The sequence below is a fragment of the Anolis carolinensis genome, chromosome 1 (genome assembly GCF_035594765.1).
Source record: "Anolis carolinensis isolate JA03-04 chromosome 1, rAnoCar3.1.pri, whole genome shotgun sequence".
Taxonomy (NCBI): Eukaryota; Metazoa; Chordata; class Lepidosauria; order Squamata; family Dactyloidae; genus Anolis; species Anolis carolinensis.
Window position 1 is genome coordinate 219,081,616 of NC_085841.1, and position 20,373 is coordinate 219,101,988.

A 20,373-nucleotide genomic window follows, 5' to 3' on the forward strand; every position below is an offset into this window, starting at 1 on the left:
CATGCTGCTGGGGAGGTTGTGAGTGGGATTTTGGGGAGGGGGGAGGAATGGTAAGTTTTACATGCTATTTTAAGTGTATTTCTTATATTTTAAGTGTATTTTAATCTAAATCCATGTAGTGCTATTTAACTGTTTTTTTTAATGGGATTGTTGTATGTTTTCCGGGCTGTATGGCCATGTTCCTGAAGTATTCTCCCTTGACATTTTGCCCACATCTATGGCAGGCATTCTTAGAGGTTGTTTTTTGATGTTTGTATTTGTTTTGTTTTAAATTGTGATCTAAGTGTGTGATTGTTAGCTGCCTTGAATCCCCACGGGAAGAGCACTGATGTAAATAAAGTAAATGAAATAATAATAATAATAGACAAAAAATAATTCTAAGGGCATCTCTTTATCCCAAAGATGATAATGCCTCAACTATTAATTCCAAGAGCAAATCTTCCACGTTGCTATACTCTAGTTTTTCCAAACCTGGTGACCTCTAGATCAGTGGTTCTCATCCTGTGGGTCCTCAGATGTTTTGGCCTCCCAGGAATCCTAACGGTTGGTAAACTGGCTGAAGTTTCTGGGAGTTGTAGGCCAAAACACCTGGGGATTCACAGGTTAACCACTGAGCTAGATGTGTTGAACTATGTGACTAATTTAATTCTCATTGTGTTCAGTTGATGTCATCTAAGTACAACTGAGTTTGCATGTAATCTGTTGTTATTGTTTGTATGTATGATATGAGTTAACGGGTGTCAGCGCTGAGCTGCTGAACTTGCAGACCAAAAGGTCCCAGGTTCAAATCCCAAGAGCGGATTGAGCTCCCGCTGTTAGCCCCAGCCCTGCCAACCTAACAGTTCGAAAACATGCAAATGTGAGTAGATCAATAGGTACCGCTCCGGCAGGAAGGTAACGGCGCTCCATGCAGTCATGCCGGCCACATGACCTTGGAGGTGTTTATGGACAACGCTGGCTCTTCAGCTTAGAAATGGAGGTGAGCACCAATCCCTAGAGTCTGTTATGACTGGACTTAACGTCAGGGGAAACCTTTACCTTATGTTATGAGTTGGTGTTTCTGTAACACGTAATGAGTTCAATTACAGTAAAGTCTTGCTTATCCAACATAAATGGGCTGGCAGAACGTTGGATAAGCGAAAATGTTGGATAATAAGTTTGGATTAAGGAAAAGCCTATTAAACATCAAATTACGTTATGATTTTACAAATTAAGCACCAAAACATCATGTTTTACAACAAATTGACAAAAAAGCAGTTCAGTACACGCTAACATTATGTAGCAATTACTGCATTTACAAATTTATCACCAAAACATCACAATGTATTAAAAACATTGACTACTAAAAAAAATTGACCACAAATAAAGATAGAATTGCTGCCTAGAGAAACAGCTGTGGATCCGGGTGGGAGGCAGACTGCGTTGGATAATACAGAACTTTGGATGAGCGAAGGTTGGATAAGCGTGACTCTACTGTATTGCTATAAAACTATAGAGAAATGGTAAGAATGGTGTGGGTCTCCAGATGTTGCTGAATTGCAGTTCACAACATTCCTTATCATTGGTTATGCTGGCTAGTGCTGATGGGAGTTTTAGTCCATAAACAACTAATTGTCCCCAGACTAAGGCCATATGTTGCCCATCAAGTTCATTTTTCTGCCCCCATCCTAAACTTTAGACTTGGAATTGCCCTAAGTCTGAAACAACTTGAGGGCACACAGCAACAATAACAATTTTGACTATTCCATCAACCAAAAGCAGGCCCACGTTTCCCATTGAAAAGTTTATATTGGTTAAAATTGTTCTTCATTTTAAATACTGCATTTTTTTTTTCATTTTTTGCACTGCAAATAATATATGTGCAGTGTGCATACAGATTCATGTTTTTGAGGGACCGTGAACCGGCCCGGTTTCAAGACCCTTATTCTACACAAATGCAAAAAGGAGCAGAAGAAATGTACACTCGAGTTAAAATGGTTAGTGTGTTCAGTGCACATTGCTTAACAAAGTAAGCTGTTCCTGAAGCAAAATGGTCTATGTGAAAATGAATAATACAGAGAGAGTTCTGAAAGCCTCAATGACCTAAACAGTATGAGAAGTTCTAGTTTCTCATACATAATGCAGAACATAATGCAAATACATCATGTAGCTTTAATCTTTATCATTTGGAATCTTAACCAGAGTCTATCCAACATCATCAATTCTCTTAAAGAGAGTTATTTTAAGAATATAATGAGAGCATGACAATTTTTACTAATTATGGTGAGAGGCTGGAATATATTTAACTTCTGCCTTACAAGACATTTGTTACTAGTCACTCGTCAATCATTTTTAACTTGTGACCTTGCAGTCTGCAGCATGCTTTGGAAACAATGGAAAAGCACAAGGAAATGATCAATTTCTAAACATAGCTGAGCAGTTTCTTAAAAATGTGAAATATGGACATGTTGTCTTTGAAGTGCAGCATTATTTGTAAAATGCCCTTGGCCGTGATTAACAATGTATAGCAAGCAGCTCTCAAGAGCAGCAAACCAAAGGTGTGAACAAAAAAACCCCTATGCTATAGTCTATCAAATGGAAAGAGCAAATCCCAGTAATATAAAACAGGTTAATTGAGACTGCTGGCCTCTTATAGACAAGGAATAAATAACTGGCTTTCAGCAGGTACTGGCATTCTCAAAAATTGATGGAGCAAAGAGCCTTTTGATATGGTGGTATCCACCAGTTTTCTAGATGTATGAGTGTTTGGGCACACACATATACACAATATGGAGAGGAATAACAAGTAGATTTGGATTTCAAACTGTATTTTGGTTTAATTATTTGTTTGACTTTTGTAAAATAAGGTTTTAACCTAATCTTGTTTTAAATAACCGTAAGCCTCCTTGGATGCCATTGTTTGTGAATGATGGGGTATAAATTCAATAAATATATCAATAAATGAATAAACCATTTCTCTAAGGACTTTATCACATGAAGCTGCTATTACCTGGCAGGCACTGTATCATAACAGAAAAGCACTTTTGATATCACACCTCCTTTCATTCACACAATTGTACTACTTCTCCAATGCATACCACACTTCCCTAATTTTTTAAGAGCAATTTCACAGTTCCAGCAACAAGTAACAAAAAAGGCAACAATAAATTGAAAATATTAAATAACCACAAAACAGACAGTTCAGGGATAGAAAGTGGGAAAGGAGGAGGAGAAGAACCCTATCCTCTGATGTCCTCTTAATTCTAGCATGCTAGATCAGAGGCAGAATGGACCCATCTTACAAAAATAGGTGACAGGAATGATGTAGGATTGAGAGTTATTGATGGGTTTTGCCTGTCAATAATGAAGGATAGGTTTGTCTCAGGTAGAAGAAAGAATGTCAATGGGATGCACATGGCATTGTGCGGTAATTTCAGTGCTGGTTTGCCTGCCTTTTGAGATAAAATCCCTTAATACAGTATGAAACCATGCCTATTATTATTATTATTATTATTATTATTATTATTATTATTATTATTATTATTATTATTGGAGCCTCCGGTGGCCTAGGGGATAAAAGCTTCATGACTTGAAGGTTGGGTTGCTGACCTGAAAGCTGCCAGGTTCGAATCCCACCTGGGGAGAGCACGGATGAGCTCCCTCTTTCAGCTCCAGCTCCATGTGGGGACATGAGAGAAGCCTCCCACAAGGATGGCAAAACATCAAAACATCTGGGTGTCCCCTGGGCAACGTCCTTGCAGACGGCCAATTCTCTCACTCCAGAAGCAACTCCGGTTGCTCCTGATATGAAAAAAAAATATTATTATTGACACAACGACATTGTATGACACAGCAAACAAGATAGATATGCTGGATTTCATATTACAAGTTGAACACTTCCCAAGTGTTCAGGACTGTGTGATTTATTTTCGGATGATGCGTGCAGATCCCAGTAGGGTGGCCTTTTGCAGTTGACAGATCGTAATTTTGTCTATGTCTATTGTTTCCAAATGTTGGCTGAGATCTTTTGGCATGGCACCCAATGTGCCGATCACCACCGGGACCACCTGTACTGGTTTCTGCCAGAGTCTCTGAAGTTCAATCTTGAGGTCCTGATAGCGGCTGAGTTTTTCCTGTTGTTTTTTGTCAATGCGACTGTCACCTGGTATGGCGACATCAGTGAGCCAAACCTTTTTCTTTTCCACAACTGTGAGGTCTGGTGTGTTGTGTTCCAGAACTTTGTCAGTCTGGATTCGGAAGTCCCACAGTATCTTTGTGTGTTCATTTTTCATTACATTTGCAGGTTTGTGATCCCACCAATTCTTTACTGCTGGGAGGTGGTACTTGAGGCATAAGTTCCAATGAATCTTTCGGGCCACATAGTTGTGCCTCTGTTTGTAGTCAGTCTGTACGATTTTCTTACAGCAACTGAGGATATGATCAATGGTTTCGTCAGCTTCCTTGCAGAGTCTGCATTTTGGGTCATCAGCTGATTATTTATTTATTTATTTATTTATTCTATCCCGCTTTTCTCCCGTGGGTGGGATTCAAAGCAGCGTACAACATATATAGCCTACTCTTTTCTAAACCCTATTCTGGATCCTTTGACCAAACAGCTAGTTTGTTTCCTGTCCATCTTTGCATTAGTGACATTTATGTGCCACAGACAGCAATCTGTTGAAGGACAAGAGAGGATCTCCCTTCCTCATATGCTCCCTAAGCAGTACAATCTTTGTATTTTATTGTTTCTTTAGGCCTCCTAATTACCTTGTTAATTTATAAAATAACTAGCTGTGCCCGGCCACGCGTTGCTGTGGCAAAGTCTGGTGGTATGGGAAATAAAGTATTGAGGAATTGGAGGTAGTTAAGGTAAAGGGTAAAGGTTTTTTCCTGATATTAAGTCCAGTCGTGTGTGAGTGTGTGGGTTGGTGATCATGTGTATTTGTAAGTCGAAGAGGTGGCATTGTTTGTAGAGTCCTTGGAGGTCATGTGGGTGGTATGACTGTATGGAGCTCTGTTAGTTTTGTGTCAGAGGAGTACTGATATTTGGTTGTTTATTTGGATGATATTGGATGTAGTGATATTTGGATGTTTTGGAACTGTTGGGTTGGGAGAAGGTGGGGTAATAGTGGGGGTTGACTCCGTTTTTTGAATTCAAACATGCGACGTTTCATTGGAGAAGTTGAGTAGGTTAGCGGTTGAAGACGCTGCGTCATTAGGGGATATTATTTCCTAAAGGTTGTAAATATACAATATTTGTGATTATTGGGTGTTTTTGTCTGTTGGAGGTAAGTATGAATGGTGTCTAAGAGATGTTGTAGGTGTTGTGAATGGGTATAGAGTACGTTATCATTGGTATATTAGAGTTGTATAAGAGATGTTGGTGTTTTGAATGGGGATAGAGTACGTTATCATCGGTATATTAGAGTTGTATAAGAGATGTTGTAGGTGTTGTGAATGGGGATAGAGTACGCTATCATCGGTATATTAGAGTTGTATAAGAGATGTTGGTGTTTTGAATGGGGATAGAGTACGTTATCATCGGTATATTAGAGTTGTATAAGAGATGTTGTAGGTGTTGTGAATGGGTATAGAGTACGTTATCATCGGTATATTAGAGTTGTATAAGAGATGTTGTAGGTGTTGTGAATGGGTATAGAGTACGTTATATCGGTATATTAGAGTTGTATAAGAGATGTTGGTGTTTTGAATGGGTATAGAGTATGTTATCATCGGTATATTAGAGTTGTATAAGAAATGTTGTAGGTGTTGTGAATGGGTATAGAGTACGTTATCATCGGTATATTAGAGTTGTATAAAAGATGTTGTAGGTGTTGTGAATGGGTATAGAGTACGTTATCATCGGTATATTAGAGTTGTATAAGAGATGTTGTAGGTGTTGTGAATGGGTATAGAGTACGTTATCATCGGTATATTAGAGTTGTATAAGAGATGTTGGTGTTTTGAAGGGGAAAGAGTACGTTATCATCGGTATATTAGAGTTGTATAAGAGATGTTGTAGGTGTTGTGAATGGGTATAGAGTACGTTATCATAGGGATATTGCAGTTGTGCAAGTGATGTTGTAGGTTTTTTTGTTAATGGGTATAGAGTACGTTATCATCGGGATATTGTAGTTGTGTAAGCGATGTTGTAGGTTTTCTGAATGGGTATAGAGTACGTTATCATGGGTATATTAGAAACGTTAGGATTGTATGGTGATGTTGTTGTTGTTGTTGTTATTATTATTATTATTATTATTATTATTATTATTATTATTATTATTATTATTATTGAGAGGCTGGGTGGCCATCTGTTGGGAGTGCTTGGATTGTGTCCTGCATGGCAGATGGTGGGAGGTGTTAGCTGGCCGTGATTGTTTAGTGTCTGGCATTCCTGTGTTTTAAGAGTGTTGTTTTTTATTTGGTGTTGTGATTTTAAGCTTGTTAAAATATTAGGAGTCAGATTGTGTTGATTGTCATGGTTGATAGCATATATTTAAAATATTGAGTGTTAAAATGGGTCGGATATTGTAGAAGGGAGAGTATATGGAGAGAAATGGTTGATAGCATATATTTAAAATATTGAGTGTTAAAATGGGTCGGATATTGTAGAAGGGAGAGTATATGGAGAGAAATAATTCGGATGATGGGCGGGCGCTAGGACCCAGGGGACAGCTTTTTCCCATTGCCTGCCTTCCCTGTTGCCGGCGGCCATTTGTTTTCTCTTTTCCTCCCTCCCGGCATGGCTCCCAATGGGGCGTTGTGGGTTCTCTCCATGTGGAGCTGCGTGAAGTGAGTTTGTGTTGTTTCAACCTTAAGGCGTGGATGATGGGATGTGTTGTCAAATTTCGAGGTTGGGGGCCCTTTACTTTTGTTGTTTTGCTCAGTGCTCGAATTCCATCACTCTTTTATATATATAGATCCTGAATATAGAAATAATCTTTTGACCAAGTGGTTATCACTTGATCAGTAGTTATGTAAAGGGATTGAAACAATGAGTACTCCTTTCTTGAAAACTCACCTTAGGGAATTCTTGGGACCTCATCATACTTACCTTAAACAGTGTCCTATGACATTTCTACCTCATCTTCAGGATGGAGCCCCATACTAGACATCAAGAGCTTCCAGAATTTGACAGAAAGCTGTGCGCAGGGCGACAGATTCACCCCACTGCTCCCTCTTTCCTCATGGAAGCCTTTCTGATGAGGCCCTTAGAGCAATGGTTCTCAACCTGTGGGTCCCCAGATGTTTTGGCCTTCAACTCCCAGAAATACTAACAGCTGTTAAACTGGCTGGGATTTCTGGGAGTTGTAGACCTGGGACCCACAGGTTGAGAACCACTGCCTTAGAGGAAGGCAAACCACCTCTGAATAAATTTCCCAAGACAGCCTCATGATGACAGAATTGCTATAAGTCCAATTTAACTTGAAAATACAAAACAAAAAATATGTTTTACTAAATGTGATTTCAATACCTCTGATGTCTGTTCTTGAATTCTGCACCACTCTGCCCTTTCTATGCATTTCATTTATTGCTAGGTTTGGTTATTATTTCTAATGCTTTTAAAAGAAGAGCAAAAATACCTTTAAGGAATGTATTGTCTTTTGAATGCAGGCAGTATTCAGTGATTTTTGTTTTTGGGATTCCGGAATATAACTTGTTGAGAAATTTCAAAGTCAAAGTCTTTTCAGCACTCTTTGCAGAATGACATTGCCCTGTAATTCAACCATTCCATTCCAGTGTCACCTTTGTGCTTGTAAGGGTGACAGATGAAGTGTCTTTCGATATCTCAGGGAAGATTTCACTCAGAGCAGATGGTCTTGTAAAATCCTTTCTGTTTTCTAGTAGGCTTTATCAAAATACTCTTTGGCTATATTATCCAAACTATATTATCAAGCACCGTGCTAAATACCATTACGAAACTGGTTTTGTTCACTTTGTTTATGGATGTTACCAAAACCGAATCATATAGAAGACTTCAAAACTGACCTTCAGAAAATCTTTGGGATCAGGAAGGGATATGGAATAGGAAATTTGTACAACTTGTGCCAAATCCAGGAACTTATTGTAAAATCTGAGATTTGTGAGAACCAACATATTAATTTATTCTAGAGGCTCCACCAGAACTGTAAGATAATATCAATATAGGGACACCCTTTCTTCTTTTCCTTATGTCTTGACTGATTCCATCTTCAGAATCCAGGAAAAGATGTAAGAGAAGAGGGATAGCAGTTGGGCAAAATCTGCTAGATTTTTCTTTATGATGATGAGTGTGAATGGATACTGGAAAGAGAACAAGAAAGGCTTTCTGATGCCCCCCTCCCCCCTTGCTGTATACCTTTAAGTTGTTTCAAACTTATAGAAGTCCCAAGATGAACCTAGTACAAGATTTTCTTGGCAAGACATTTTTGGGGTGGGCTGCCCTTGTTTTCCTCTGAGACTAAAAGAATGTGACATGCCTAAGGTCATTCAGTGGATTTCCATGCCAAGTGGGATTTGAACACTGGTCTCCTGAATTCTAGTTCAACACTAAGACCACTACACCATACTGGATCTGTTCTGCAGTCAGTAGCTGATGATAATCCTTATTTCCAGACCATAAAAACGTTAATAATATATATTTTTTTGTGTCTGAAGTGACTTGAGAAACTGCAAATCGCTGCAGGTGTGAGAGAATTGGCTGTCAATAACAACAACAACAACAACAACAACAACAACAACAACAACAACAACAACAACAACCTTATTCTTATATCCTGCCCCATCTCTCTGAAGGGATTCGGGGCGACTCACAAGGGGACCAAGCCTGGCAATACACTATAAAATACAATCACATAAATACATGTAAAACATATAAAGTGAAGTGAAGTCAGGCAGGCTCCCTCCCTCCTATCTTTCCATAGAAGAGTTAAGATCCGGTTGTGGGACCAGGCCTTTGAACAATAATAGCAGCATCAACTACTACTATGTGTTTTAGAACTCAATGACAGACCTAGTTTTTTAGATTCAAAATGCACCAATTGTATATTTATATGTGTATTTTTATGAATGCCTAACGTAATTTAGGAGCCCCGGTGGCAAAGGGAGCCCCGGTGGCAAAGTGTGTTAAAGCACTGAGCTGCTGAACTTGCAGACCGAAAGGTCCCAGGTTCAAATCCCGGAAGCGGAGTGAGCGCCCGCTGCTGCTCCAGCTTCTGCCAACCTAGCAGTTCGAAAACATGCCAACGTGAGTAGATCAATAGGTACCGCTCCGGCGGGAAGGTAACGGCACTCCATGCAGTCATGCCAGCCACATGACCTTGGAGGTGTCTATGGACAACGCCAGCTCTCCGGCTTAAAAATGGAGATGAGCACCAACCCCCAGAGTCAGACATGACTGGACTTAACGTCAGGGGAAACCTTTACCTTAATGTAATTTAATTTTAATTGATTTCAAATGTACTGTATTATTTTTATATATGTGCTTTTATTGTAAGCCACCCTGAGTCCCCTATTGGGTGAGAAGTGCGGGATACAAATACTGTAATAAATAATAAATAAATAAAATAAACATAAAATCATAAATCATATAATACATTTAAACATGCTCAAAACCAATAGCTAATACTCAGGCGCAGTGAACACATTCGTGCTGATTTTTAATATAATGCTGTTAAAACGCAGGAGCTGAGCGAAGAGGCTGTTCTCAGAAGCAGAAGAATAGCACTGATATATTGGCAGTTCCATCTTTGTTCAACCTTCATGCTTAGTATTACTTTCTAGATTTTCATTTTTCATCTCAGATCAATTGGGTTTTCTAGAATGATAGACATAGATGAGCTACATGTGCTAGCTTCCCCTCATCCAGTCCAGTGTGCTTCTAATGTGTCACAAAGTCGACAGTTTGTGGAATCTATTTGAGGAAACATTGAGAAGTCATGTTTCCTTTTTTTCTACTGAGCTCATGATGCAAGGTGTAAGTATAATAGAGAAATGAGCAACTGTGGCCTTTCAGATGTTTTGGGGTGTGTGACTTATATAATATTTCACTATTGGATGGTCAGGTTGATGGGAGTTCTAGACCAAAGATATTTGGAAGGCCACAGTTACCAGTAGGCCTATATGGATGTTATACCTGTCTTCTTGCCCATCTCTACTGTCGCAAGTACATTCTCCAGTGTATACTGTCTCCAAGAAGCATGTTAATGTAGATCTCCACCTCTAGTATTCCCATAATCTAAAACCCTGATGTTGCAGGAGTCTGAGTAACATGGGATAATAGATACATAGACCAGGATTCCCATTATAAATACACTACTCCAATATTCAGGTGTGTGTGGGGCGGAGAGTATGGTCCTACTATTCCGCTCATATATGTGAATGTTAGTGCACATATGATTCTTCTTAATATCATTTCTCCCTCTCATAAAAAAGAGAACCCACACAAGAGCAGCGTTATACATTGCTTGCACTATTTGCTTTTGATGATGCACATTGGGAGTAGGCTCTTGTAAATGAATGGACTGACATTGATCAGCATATCTGGCATAGTAGCGTTGTGCTTTGCCATGGTGGAGGAAAGATAAAAGAAATACTACATAGCAATCCAGTGTGTAGCAAAGCTGCACTTGAACATAGGAAAATAACTGCCTTCTTGTTCTTGCTTAATATGCTCTAGTTTCTTCATGTTTGTTGTCTGACAGAATATTTTATGATTTACTGTGGGATTTCTTAAATATTATATTTGATGTCTTAGCTTTTGAAAATGTAGCATTTGGGAACAATTCAAATGAACATTATTTACCTTTTGTTTCAGCTTGCGGAACAGTGATGCCACAGAACTGACCACATTGATCGCAGTAAGTAGCTTCACAGTAACTGATATGCCAAATTTCAGAGAAGTTTGAATCAAACCAGAGAAGAGAAAAATATGAGAAACAATCCAGAGAAAATTAAGAACAGGGAAATGGGTAGAACTGAAAAATATGTCTTAAATGTTTTAAGTCTGGTTTATGCCAATCATACTTAGGCAAGTGTAGATGTCTCTATCTTTCTATGTAGTTCCAGCTGATAACTCATTCGGATAGTAAATCCTTTCTGGGTTTAGTCTGAACTTTAGCAGTTCTGTCCAAGGTCCTAAACCTGTTTTGGGGTTATGGTGGCATACCCTGGATAGCTCCTGTGTATATGCATATATTGATTTCTGTACAGTAGGGTCTCGCTTATCCAGCCTTCGCTCATCCAATGTTCTGGATTATCCAACACAGTCTGCCTCCCGCCTGGATCCACAGCTCTAGGCATCAATTCTATCTTTATTGCAATGTTTTAGTGCTAAATTTGTAAATACAGTAATTACTACATAATGTTACTGTGAATTGCATTGCTTTTTCTGTTGTAAAACATGAAGTATTGGTGCTTAATTTATAAAATCATAACGTAATTTGACATTTAATTGGCTTTTCCTTAATCCCTCATTATCCAACATTTTCACTTATCCAGCATTCTGCTGGCCTGTTTATGTTGGTTAGGCGAGACTCTACTGTATATATCAGGCTACCTTAGCCTCATATCTTCCAGCTATTTTGACCTACAGGAATATTTGACAATTACCTATGTGACCAAAGCTGATGAGATATTAAGACCAAAGAAAAACTGGATGGTATCAGATTGGGCAAGGCAGGTATATATTATATGCTGCCCAGTGGTTTTACTCTCAGTTGCCCATGTCCCTAAATCTCCAGCTGTCCCCAGATTAGGTAAAGGTAAAGGTTTCCCTTGACATTAAGTCTAGTCGTATCCGACTCTGGGAGTTGGTGCTCATCTCCATTTCTAAGCCAAAGAGCCAGCATTGTCCGTAGACACCTCCTAGCCAGCATGACTGCATGGAGTGCCTTTACCCTAATTACATTCACCTTAATGTAAGAAAGATTTCTTTCTTGTGTGGTGTACACTGGCTTTGTCAGTGTGGTTGTTTTAATGCAAAGTAGGTGCTTTTAAAAATTCCGACAAATGAATGAGGGAGAAGGAGTGAGCTATTGGATACAATCCTATTTTCCACTCTCATATTGACTAGATCAGTGGCTCCCAAACTTTGGTCCATAAGATATTTTAGTCTTCAGCTTTGAGAATTTCTGTTTGCCAAGCTGAGGCTTCTTGGAGTTCAAGTATAAGATATTTGGAGAACCAAAGTTTGGATACCACCGGACTAGACACATATGTAACATATAGACTTTCCTGATCTTACATTCTTACAGATATAACAAACACCTCAAGGCAGGGAAAATGAGCAGCTGCAGGAGGGGAAGATTTAGAGTGCAAGCAGTGGGTGGAAAAAAAAAGAATGAATGAATGAATGAATGAATGAAAGAAAGAAAGAAAGAAAGAAAGAAAGAAAGAAAGAAAGAACGAACAAAGGAGAGAGAGAAAGAAAGAAGGAGGATTATATACCCCACAAAATAAGACTCAACCCTATGTTGTTGAAGTTTGCATAAAAGTGCAGTGAGCGTCTCTAAGAAATGTAAGGATTTGGCCTAGTTATTTTGCCTGAAACTGGACTCCTACACATCTAATGGTTAGTGCTGTGGGCATGAAAACAATTGGCACTGTGTGCCCAGTATTGGGTAGTGAAGGAGAGAGTTTCACATCCAACAGACTTGCCTGCATGTCAGGGAAAAAACTAGAAGGGTAGTTCCAGTTCTAAAACTAGTTCCTGTTGATCAGTGGTTCCCAACCTGTGGTCCGCAAGAACTGAAATATGGTCCGTGCCCAAACCGTTACTATTATGTATAATAACACAGTCCAACCAAAAAAAGATTTTCTTGGTGTCTTCATGTTTAGGCGTGTTCCTTGGGTTATTTGGGGGTGCTGATTCAGAACATTGCATTGACTAGACCACATCAGCTCTAAATTATTAAATATGATTTCATGTGGGCGAGCAGATGGCAACTACTGGATGGCATATGTTCTGTATCAGATACTAGAGCTGATGTGGTCTATCCAATACAATTTTCTGAATCAGCACCCCAAATAACCAAACCAAATCTAAAGTTGACCAAAATTGATTCATAACCCTTTTGGTACTAATGTTGGAGAGTGGTCCATGGTCAAAGTGGTCCTTGGTCAAAGTGGTCCCTGGTCAAGTGGGCCCTTGTCAAAAAAAAGTTAGGAACCACTACTGTTGATGGATTATCAGAATTTGCCCTGCCATTAGGCAGAGTGTAAAAGAATCTCAAGCAGTGCAATGTTGGAGGGCAAGGTTGGAAGTATGACACAACCTGCTCTGCACTTTCTATGTGAACCTGCCGCTGTCATGTGCAGGGGAGGATGATGTGTTGTCATCAGCATTGAAGTAAGACTAAACTGTTATTATGGTTATCTTCTATATATGGCATGGGAGGGCAGCACCATAAGAACCACTTCACTGCCATATAATGCAATTTCATAATGCAGTTTAATGGCATTGAACTACATTATGTGGTAATGTAGACTCATGCAGCCAATGAAGTTAAACTGCAGTATAAAAATGTATTACATGGCAGTGTAGATAGGGCCCCAGTACAGTGTAATGGTTTGAGCTTTGGACTATGTCTCTGAAGGCCAGGGCTTAATTCCCAGCTTGGCTATGGAAACTCTTTGGGTAAGTTTGAGGGAGTCATTAAGTCTCATCCCTAGAAGACATCAGGACAGGTTCACCATAGGATTGCCATACATTAGAAATGTCTTGAAGGCATACATACAACAACAGAAAGAAGGAAGCATTGTGTTTTCTGCCTCAGGCAGCAAAATGCCTTGGGTCAGCTCTGTTTGGATTGAAGCAACAATATCTATTTTGTGGAATGTATTTCATTGTTATACCTGTGCTGTAGTCTCAATTCTAAGTGAAATTATACCGCGGGCGCTGTTTGATACTGTCATTACCATGGCTCATTTGCCGTACTCTGTGTACGATGCTCCATTTTCAGTCATTGGTACAAATTGGTACACTTTTTCATTTTCATTTGGGAGTCATACTAACTGAATTAAAACTATTGGTGACAGTAAAGGATTTGAGTGTCTGATTGTTTCTGTCAAATTTGAAAAACAAAATTGCGGTCCTGAATTTATGAGCCTAATTGCACCGTGCAGAACGAAGTTGTGCCGAGATTAATAGCACTTAATTGCAAATAATCGTTGTAATGCTAGACATCTCCTCATGAACCACAAGACATATATGTGGTTCTTGCTTCCCTCTAGTGCTCATGGTAGGATCTCATTTGATCACTTTATATTTAGGATTGCGGTGTAAACAGAAGGGCAGATATGCCACATAACAAAATATGGTTTTATTGCCATAATTGTCAGCTGGTTTGTCTTAGCACTATGTTGTTACCTCATGTTCTGGTATCATATATTCTGAAGATAATTATTTCCCCCCAATCTGTGTACTTTACTCATACTAAACCTCATTTGTTATTGTGTTGACAAGTCAGCCAGTTTGAGATTTTTTAGATGTACCCCCCCCCCCCCAAGTCTGTTGGAACCACATATTAAATATTTTAGTGTCGTCTTACAATCTTGCAGTTCTCATTGCTCCCTCCCTTCATTATTTTATTCATAAATTACATATCAGTGTTAAATATATTCCTGGTGGTGTGGGGTGTCACCCTATTTACTTCATTCCATATTGCGAACTGCACATTTATTCTTACTTTCTGTTTACTGTTCTTTAACCTGTTACTGATCAATGGTAGATTTATCTTCTTTTCACAGTATCCGTGAAGTTCATTGTCAGAAGCATTTTGGCAGTATTCTTAAATTGTTGAACCACAAGGTGAAGCTTCTCTTTGCAGAAACCACCTTGATTCCTCTTCAGCAAGGATTATTATTCCTTATCTTCAGTATATAAGTTGACAAATGCATTTGCTTGTGTCATATCACAAACCACTTTGAATGTACCTCTGAGTTTCAAAAATAGCTTGCCTTGTGTATTGGTGAATGGCAGGTTTGAAAACCATAAGGTCAAATCCTCGTTGTGTAGGACCAGTCATGCTCTTGGAAAATAGAAAGTTTATCTCTTCCATAAGTTGGGTGTATAGATGCCACTGTTTCAAAACAGTCAGCAGACCCATAAAGAGTTTCTAAGCCTTCTGTCTGAAAATGAGTTGATAAAGAACAGCACATGCAGTTATTTGTGTTCCAGGCAACACATGTATTTGTGTATGTGCCTTCATGTTGCCTGTCAGCTTACAGTGATCCCATGAGTTTCACAGGGTTTTCTTAGAGTGGTTTTGCCAGTTCCCTCCTCTGAAATATAGCCTACAGTGCCTGGTATTAATTGGTGATTTCCCATCCAAGTACTAACCAGGGCTGACTATGCTTACCTTGCAAGATCACATGGGATTTGATGCTGTTAAGGGAAACATTGCACTCCATAAACTGTAGCTTCCCTTATTCAGTGCAAGCTGAATATTTTACGATACTCTGCAATCTTTCTTTTCAGTAGCGACCTTCATGCCTGCATCCCAGGGGTGCTTTACAATCAGTAAAGTTAAAATTAGATCGGGTAACACAGAAAAAAATTGCTAGAACAATCATTTTAGAAATGCTGACTAAAAGAAATAATTTTTAAGGCTAGATTGAAAAATCCAACTAGTTGTGGATGGTTTCTGCTTCGTACTGACAGCATGTTCTACAACTGAATGTGAAACTATTTAAAGCCACGGCGTACAACCTTAAAAAATATTTAGGAATCGGAAAAGGTACTAGCATCTGCTGATTTGGAAGAAAAGCCATGCTCACTCGTATAGAATGAGCACAAATCCATTAAATAGGAAGGAAAAAGCGATTTTAAAGGTCAAAAGAACAATTTTTACTGATTTTACCAGTATCCCCTATTCTATAGCCTCCCCCCCCCCCAGGTTGTAAAAGCCTGGTGGGGTAAAAGGTATCAAAGGAAACCAAAATTTCCTCTCCACTCCCAGCAGAAGCATTCTGTTACTGTTGTCCCCTCCTATCAGGGCCACATTAAACGCAACAGGTTAAATTAAACTCTTGTTGCCCCAGCTAGAATTAGACCTAGGATCAAAGGAACATATCATAGAGCAGGAGGGAGGGATGTTGGCTTGGGAGCCATAGATCATTTGGTCTGGCCCTTGGTCTCCTACCCAAATACTAACCCAGTATTGACTCGAATCTTGTGCCTTTAACAATTTTTGCAAAAACCGAATTTCAGATGAAAATTAAGGAAATTACAGTACAGGCAGTCCCCGAGTTACAAACATCTGATTTATAAATTACTGATAGTTAAGAACGGGGGTGAGACAAGAGGAAGTGAGAGAAGTCTACTCCTCAGAGGTGAAATATAATAATAATAATAATAATAATAATAATAATAATAACAACAACAACAACAACAACAACAACAACAACAACAACACTACCACCACCACCACCACTTGGGAAGTGTTCGACTACTGATTTTGTTATATGAAATCAGCATATCTATCTTGTTTGCTGTGTCAGACTATGTCATTGTGTCAATAACAATAATAATAATAACAACAACTTTATTTGTATTCCGCCCTATTTCCCCAGGGGGACTCACTCCTGAAAGAGTTATTACCATGGGGGAAAGGGGTGTCCACTGAAACTTTTTCTTTCTTTGACAGCCTCCCCGGGTTGAACTACTATGCTGTTTATAATTGTTGTTTTATGATATTGTGTATGTATTTTAATGTGATTATATTTTACAATGTTGACCAGGCTTGTCCCCATGTAAGCCTCTCCGAGCCCCCTTGGGGAGATACAAAAATAAAAGTTGTTGTTGTTGTTGTTGTTGTTGAATTGCCTGATATGTGTTCTGCTGAGGCAGGTCACACGGGGAGACTGGGGCTAGAGGTTTTATGAGCCCTGACTGCCCCCCTCCGCCTTCCTTTCTACTCTTTTGAAGCTGGATTGGCAGGAATGCTGTATCACTCCACAGGATCCCTGGCCGTGATTTGTGTGGATCCTTTTTGCCTGGTTGGTTGTGGTTGCAGAGTCGGCACAGGGATGAAGGTGGATTGTTGAATTGACAACATCATTGGAGGTGGGAATCTGGCTGCCATTTTTAACTAGGTCTTTCCTTCCTTGCTCTCTCTCCTTCCCTATCCCAGTAGACAATAAGGTTCTAACTACTAGGCCTTTGCCTCTTAGGCATTTACCCTACAATTTGAGCTGCTTCTACCCATGGCAATTTCAGCATGAATTTCCCTAGCAGGGCATAATGCAAAGATGGGGCCATATAAGGCCCATGAAATCATTTTGTGTGGCCCAGCGCGGGAAAGGATGCCTTCCATAACCCACTCACTTAACCCAGCTCCTGTTACTCCACTGAGCCACTATGTCGACTCTTCTGTATGCTGAGTGCCGCTTACTATTCAGATCTGAACCGCTTCCGGGTTCCTCTCCTTGCACAAGCACAATCTGATTCTTCTGCTCTTGTTTTTGCTGGCTGAGTGTGAAGCCAGTAAGCATGTACTGTGCAGCCTTTGAAACTTTCATTTGATTTTAATATATAATTTATAAGAATATAATAATATATGGTTTTATAAGTATTTAAAATATGATAAATAAATAAATAAAGGTATGATAGAGTAGGGTAGGGTAAGGCAAGGTAGGATAGGGTAGATTAGGTTAGAGTAGGTAATGGTATGGTATGGTTCGTGAATGATGTTATACATATTCAAATGACCCTTGGCAGGGGGAAAAAAGTTTCCCACCCCTGCCATAGAGTCATCCTGAAAGACTTATAGATGCCTACAGAAGTGTTCGATTTTATGATCAACTCCTGCAGTTTCTGCTGTAAGTTGATCATAGAATTGTGCTGAAGGCCTAGAAAGAGCACTCGTCTAGGGCTCTGTGGATCCTCCATTGTGGACTTATGATATGTTTCAGCTGGAAATCCAAGACATTGTTCATTTCAGTTAAGAAAAATAGGATTCCTGATTATACATGAAAATTATATTACACAAAGGATCCTGAAATGGATCCCTTGCATTATACATAGACCTAGTGTACATTCAATCTACTAATAAGGCTTTTAATACTAGGTTGGATTACTGTAATGCACTCTACGTGGGGCTGCCTTTGAAGACGGCCCGGAAACTTCAATTGGTCCAATGATCAACAGCCAGGTTGTTAACGGGAGAAAATTATAGAGAGTGGTCAACCCTCCTACTGAAACAGCTCCACTGGCTACCGATAATCTTCCGGGCCCAATTCAAGGTGCTGGTTATCACCCATAAAGCCCTAAACAGTTTGGGTCCGGCCTATCTTTGTGGTTGCATCTCTCACTATGAACCTGTAAGAGCCTTGAGATCTGACGGGGAGGCCCTCTTCTCACTCCCGCCGCCGTCTCAAACATGGCTGGTGGGGACTAGGGAAAGGGCCTTCTTCTTGGCGGTCCCCCGGCTCTGGAACTCCATCCGAGGGAAATTAGATCAGCCCCAACTTTGGCCACATTCTGAAGAGGGCTCAAAACCTGGTTATTTCAGTGTGCGTTCGACTGAACAGGCATACTTGACGCTATCACTCTCTAATGTCCCCCAGTCCCTTCTATTGCACTTTATTGGCCCAGTTCCAGAAATTGGAATGATTGCATTCAGATATATGTTATCGCCTGACCCCATCAAATTTTCTGACAGTACCTTGTTTACAGTTTTATTGTTTATATGCATGTTTTATATGCTTTTTATGTGTTACTTTTCTTAAATGTATTTGTTATTGTATTTTATGATGAACCGGGCTTTGTCCCCATGTGAGCTGCCCTGAGTCCCTTCGGGGAGATGGGGTGGGATACAAAAATAAAGTTATCATCATCATCATCATCATCATCAGGTAAGGTAAAGGTTTCCCCTGACTCTGGGGGTTGGTGCTCATCTCCATTTCTAAGCCGAAGAGCCGGCATTGTCTGTAGACACCTCCAAGGTCATGTGGCCGGCATGACTGCATGGAGCGCCGTTACCTTCCCACCGGAGCGGTACCTATTGATCTACTCACGTTGGCATGTTTCCGAACTGCTAGGTTGGCAGAAACTGGAGCAACATCAGGTGCTGATTCCGCTCCCGGGATTTGAACCTGGGACCTTTCAGTCTGCAAGTTCAGCAGCTCAGTGCTTTAACACACTTCGCCACCGGGGCTCCCATCATCATTATTATGCACACCCAATTTATTAAAACTATGACTGGTAGCAGCACTACTTTGGAGCTTGTTCTACCTTACAGGGCTGGAAGTGTAGATATACTAGTTAGTTATATGTGCAGATCTCTCTTAGAATAATGGAATCATAGAGTTGGAAGAGACCACATGGGCCATCTAGTCCAACCCCCTGCTATGCAGAAAAAGTGCATTCAAAGTACCTCTGACAGATGGCACTCTTTCAATTAACGCCCCCTTTGATACTTTGAAAGGTAAGGTGTGGCTGCTAAAATGTCTTTCAGCCTTACATTTTAATTATTTCAAGGCAATCTTGACTGATGTAAGCCCTTTCTGAATTTTTATCATTAGTCAGTAGGGAGTCTACTCATGTAAACAACCCAAATTATAGCTTTTCTTCCCGCACTTAAAGGTGATGATTCATGTTATTTTGGTTATTGTGCATTCTGAGACCCAGCATGAAACCACAAATTTTGTTTTAATATCGAGAAATATTATGGAAACACTGCTAGGTTTTTTCTACAGACAGTTCATAAAGAAAAAGAAAAATTCACCACTTTGTATGTGTGCAGCACCTGCAGATTTAATTAAACCTTTGCTGCTATATAATAACAATAATTATAACTGAGAAACCTGAAAGAATGAGATCTCTACACACAGTTTTAAGTGTTTGCAATAAGTAAAACTGTTTAAAATGGAAGGCGAGAAATAATTACACTTCTCAAGATTATTTTTTAAAAGAAAGTAGTTTTGCAAAACATACATGTAGATTATAAAGAGACAAATATTAAGGCTGAAGTACTGCAAATGAATATGGAGTTGCTTGGTGTTTGTAATTCAGAGACTCATTTGCTGAGATTAAGCAAAATCTGCATTGTGTGACTGAAGAATACAGATTACTTTGAAGGGGAAAATGGCAATAGAGAATGAAACTATTTTTGCATAGTATATTCACTGAAATGTTAACTGTTCTGCTTTGCCTGTCTTTAATACCAGAAACTTGAACTGTAATAATTGAGAAATCTTTCATAATTGCGTCAGAAAATATGCTTTGTGAAAAGTATTAGAGGACAAACAAGGGTCTCTCTAACAAAGAGTGAAAACGAAGCAGTGACCTAAATCCCATTGTCAGTCGCTGCAAAAGTAGAGCCATTAAATCATTTGCTGAATGGTAAGACAGCCCTTATGTAAAGTATTTTGATTCAATTGATCTATTTTATTTGAGACTAGCCATTGAATTTG

The 20,373-nt window shown here is 39.5% G+C and overlaps 1 protein-coding gene across 17 annotated transcripts in view; it reads left to right on the top strand.

The window, feature by feature from the left end:
- The window catches only part of baz2b (bromodomain adjacent to zinc finger domain 2B), a 286,844-nt gene that overhangs the window by 72,355 nt on the left and 194,116 nt on the right, over window positions 1-20,373 (top strand). For all 17 annotated transcript variants that reach the window (XM_062969086.1, XM_062969376.1, XM_062969200.1 and 14 more), the window contains exon 2: window positions 10,775-10,817. The gene's annotated coding sequence lies outside the window, so the exon portion shown is untranslated. The remainder of the gene's footprint in view (window positions 1-10,774; window positions 10,818-20,373) is intronic.